This window comes from Ornithodoros turicata, chromosome 3 (genome assembly GCF_037126465.1).
Source record: "Ornithodoros turicata isolate Travis chromosome 3, ASM3712646v1, whole genome shotgun sequence".
NCBI classification, from domain to species: domain Eukaryota; kingdom Metazoa; phylum Arthropoda; class Arachnida; order Ixodida; family Argasidae; genus Ornithodoros; species Ornithodoros turicata.
The window spans coordinates 63663212-63667609 of NC_088203.1; the positions used below are offsets into that span (position 1 = coordinate 63663212).

At 45.1% G+C, this 4398-nt stretch overlaps 1 long non-coding RNA gene across 1 annotated transcript; it reads left to right on the plus strand.

Annotated features, from left to right (window-relative positions):
• The first annotated feature begins 248 nt into the window (after nucleotides 1-248).
• On the plus strand, nucleotides 249-1076 carry LOC135387215 (uncharacterized). The gene is made up of 4 exons (XR_010420944.1): nucleotides 249-317; nucleotides 598-745; nucleotides 813-883; nucleotides 1004-1076. It is a non-coding gene; the product is annotated as an uncharacterized LOC135387215 (long non-coding RNA).
• Nucleotides 1077-4398: the final 3322 nt, after the last annotated feature.

A 4398-nucleotide genomic window follows, 5' to 3' on the forward strand; every position in this document is an offset into this window, starting at 1 on the left:
TATCAAGAAACAAGCTTGTTGGCCGATGATGTACCAAGCAAGGCCAGGTAAGCCAGCCTAACTATTGCCAAGCTTGGCCCAACCTTTGTTGTTGCTTGGGTTTCTTCTTGCGTGTAGTATTGGACCATGGAACAGCTTTCACGATTGAGTTTTAGCGGCTGCAGTGTGACGTTGTGAATAGAGTGTGGTGTGAAACAAGGCCGATGACTACCACATCCGGCGTCTGAAACACGCGGCACAACTGTCGTCTCGTCTGTCGCTTTTGAAATGCGGCAGGCTGTCGCCGGCTGGTGGAACGCCAATGCTGTTCGCAGAAGGTAAGATATTAGTTATTTTATTACTGCTGGAGCTATGCTCTGAACGTCAGAATGCTTAGATGAAGTGAACATAGAAGCGAGTGGAACCGCGGGCATTTCTTAATCGGTGTCATGCTGTCTAAGGCGCTTGATTTTCAGTAGACGGGGCGAGCCGTGTGCTAATTGCTAAAGTTCCAAGAATAGTAGGAAGGATGTCAGATTTCTAGCGGTGTGCGATCTGTGTTTTGATGAGCTGAATGATATCAGTGCTGTCAGCTGCGGTGTACAATCCTTGTTGTAGATGCAAAGCAACAAAGACATCCGCGGCATCCGAGGCACCTGCAGCTCGTGCGACCTCCTCGAGTTTTACGGGAATGACAGTGGAGGTCTTCTGATGCCAGGGTGGTGCCTGTATTGCGGGCACTCTCCAACAACCCACGCTGCACTAGGTAAGGAGATTGTAGGCCATTCCTCATTCACTGTTTCTAGTGCTGAACATATTTTGACCGTACGCAGATCTACTCTCTACACACTACGTGATACTGTGCAACCAGTGGGGCAAATTTCATATGGAGCACCTGAAATCGGTAAGTTATTGTCAGGTGCATGAACAACGAAAATCAGCAGCAATCTCTCCTAAATGTCGTCTACCTCTACGGGGGAAGGAAGAAAGTTAAGATAAGTTGAGCCCATTTTTGCACTGACAGTTCATTCCGAAGATGCTCTCCATACGTTTGAGGATGGACAAGTTCACAGTTAAGATGTTAACAGGGAAGTGAGGACAGAGCGATGCCCGCTACGCACTCAAATGAAGTTGCTGCATCAGCAAACAATGGCCAAGGACCTTCCACTGCCAGCTCAGCTTCTGTTTGGAATAAAACCCAGTGCTGTTATTGTCCTTATTCCAAGTATGGACTTTATTTATTCGGATAATACGTACGCCGTTTTACATGTATATTGACTTGATGGACGGTCGTGGTGCTGACTGCATGCAATACAGTCCTGCACCGTTTAGTTCTCAGAGTTTTAGCTTGCGTGACATTTAAGTTTTCCTGTCTCTTATTTTAACGGATGCTCCCTGCTGTGCATTAACGACAGTTCTACAGCTGTTAATAATGCGCAGTTATTCACTTCCGTTGTCGTTCGATACATCAAATTGCCACGCAAGTTATAAGCTCTGAAGACCAGACAGCAGCAAAACATCAGTCAGTATCGTACGGGGAACACGTTACCGCGTAAGCAGAAGGGCACAATGAACCCCTTGCTGTATGCGCGACGCTGTGCGACATAGACTAAATGTTTGCCTGTGCCGCTAAAGGAACGCTGCTCCCCGTGACGCTTATTCTAGGCGGCATCGGTGACGGCTACGCTACGCGCTGTCCTGTGACGCTTGATATAAAAGGCACATGATATAAGCGGCAGTTTTTTTTTCAATAAAAGTGCCGCTTATTAAGCGTCACGCGATTTAGACTGCACTCTTATACATGTGACACTTAATAAGAGGCATTTTTTTTTTAAATTTGCTGCCTAGAACAGGCGCCACCGCGTGCTCTCTACACAAAGGTCTACACTGCAACGCGTGGTGCACGTGTTACACGGTGCCGCTTGCAAACATGGATACGCGCCCGTTATTTTGTACCAAATGTCAGAGGCAACATGACTGAGTCACAGGACAGCGACAAGGCGAGACGGATAGAGAACACACAGGAAGGATTCATAATGAGTCCGCTGTGTGTTCTTCGGTCCGTATAGACGCGTCAGTGTCCTCCGGCTCAAGGCCATGCTGTCTCTGTCATGATAACAAAAGGGTAAGTGCAATAAGTAAAACTATGCAATTACAAATTCAGGGGCGAATACAGACGCGTATTCTGAAAGCGCACAGCTAGGATAAAGATAGGTAAAGCCATCTTATTTCGCGAGCTCTGAATTTTCAGAATCCAGAAAATTCGAGAACGTTAAGGGCACGCGAATACAGTAGTTCAAAACAGAGGAAAAGTTCGAGCAGCTCGCGGAGCTCGCGAAATTTGGTCGCCGCGAATATATCCCTGTTACTCGATTCGTGAAACTCTAGGGCCGCGAAATTAAAGAGTTTTGCCCTACAAGGACCATTCTTCCTGATGTGGAAGGCCTGAGCGTGGGTAACCATTAGAGGGACAGGACAAACACACCACTCGTGTGTTTGTTACACTCAAGTCATTATTTCACCAGAAGCATCAGCTCGACACCGATACGTGATGACTTTTGCAAAGTCTCAATCGCTTGTTTTACAGTAGTGGGTAATGTAATTTGAAAACGTCTCCAGTCAATTAGGGACCAACAAAAGATACGAAAAATATATTTATTTATGTCAAGACACCTAGATTCAGGCAACAAAGCAAGTACTATACAAAAGCTGAAGCATTTGTCACACAGCAATAGCTAAAACAATGCAGAGCCGGCATTTCGCATGGCATATAGTGAAAATCAAGGTAACGTTGAAGTCCTTATATGACCTCGAAACCGGCTGAAAAATACGTTTGTAAATGCACACCCCGAGCACCGATGGCGTATCATGATGGTTGAGGGAGTTGCTGCAGTAGGAGGCCGTGGTGTCCGAGCTTCACTTTTTGACGTTCTGGCTGGGTTGTTTGAAGGAGACCCTCGTTTTCCAAATTTTCTAGAGGCTGGGACAATGAGTGATCTCGCTGACATATTGAAACCTCTTCATTTTGTTGAGTGATTTGGCACACCATCGAAACTCAACGCGCTGCTCGTGGAGTTACCTCTCCAAGAAAATTATGTGTTTGACAAAAATTCTGCGGCAAAGTACTGAGCGCTTGCAAGGGGAGATTGTGAACTTGAAAATCATGAAAAATGAATATCAAATTTGCGCGCCTGCACTTTAGGAACATAACTGTCCAACGCAAAACAAAAAGTGTGATAAGATCACTCATTATCATTTTCTTGCTGTTTCGCTCGTTACTTTGACAGAACTTACTGCTCAGAGGGGCTGCACTTTGCGAAACTTCATTTGAAGCGTGGCTTGTGTGTGCTGCGCCATTGTTTTATTCTAGCGCACCTGTATAAAACAAAGAGGGAGAAATGTTAACCTATTTGCACACCCACAAATTCATTTCAATGCGCAACAACCAATTTTAGTTTTTACGCAGAATAGCATGAACTATGGTAGAGTGTATACAGTAGACCACCCTTCATGAGGTAGCTCTCCTGTTTGATGACAATTCATGAGTGAGCTTTCGATGTAGTTCCGATTGAACTCCAGACAATCTTCGGAACTGCATATCCCCCCACGGAACTCCCCAAGCTTCTCTGTTACGTGACATTTGGGAATCAAAATCGGCACAGCCACTGCTACATCCTGTTCATTCCCTAATCTCCATGTATGCCACACACATTTGGTTCGCATATTTGGTTCAGCCATATCACTATTTACTGACTCATATCGCAGTAAGCCCTCCCGATTTAGTTGACCGCATCGATAAGCAAGAGCATGGGCCAACACATATTGCACGTCTATAGTTCTCATCAAATCATAACGCTTTGAGTGTCACTGCCTACATAATCAGTGTCTCTAGTACAAGTGTTATTAGGAATAATCACGGTGTACACAAAGAGAATTCGACAATGACGATTTATTCTCTGTTGCATGCACAAGCGTTCATAAAAAGAACCAACTTTAAGCTTCTAGATGAACATACACTTCTTTTCGGTACACCCCTAAAAAATGAACATTAAAGGTACAGTAAAGCAGCAGGCATACAATTTTATACTGCTGGCTCATTTGACAGCCTGGGTGCTCAGTATACAAACGCCACAAATTTCGTTCAAATCCACCTCGTAGTTTATTAGAAAATTCAGATTTAGTATTACGGGCAACCCTGTGTCTAAGACTCGACACGATTTCCACAGTTCCCCCTTGTAGGGCGGCGAACATAAACATGCCAATAACAATGGGAGTGTAGAGCAGCATCTGTGGACCGCTACCATCACCACGTCGGCTTGCCTGACGTGGTGCATTTTTGCGTGAGTGACTCTCATGGTGTTTCTGCTGACAGTTTCTTACTCATTTCCACGATGTACCAATGTTCTTGCATTTTGAGAT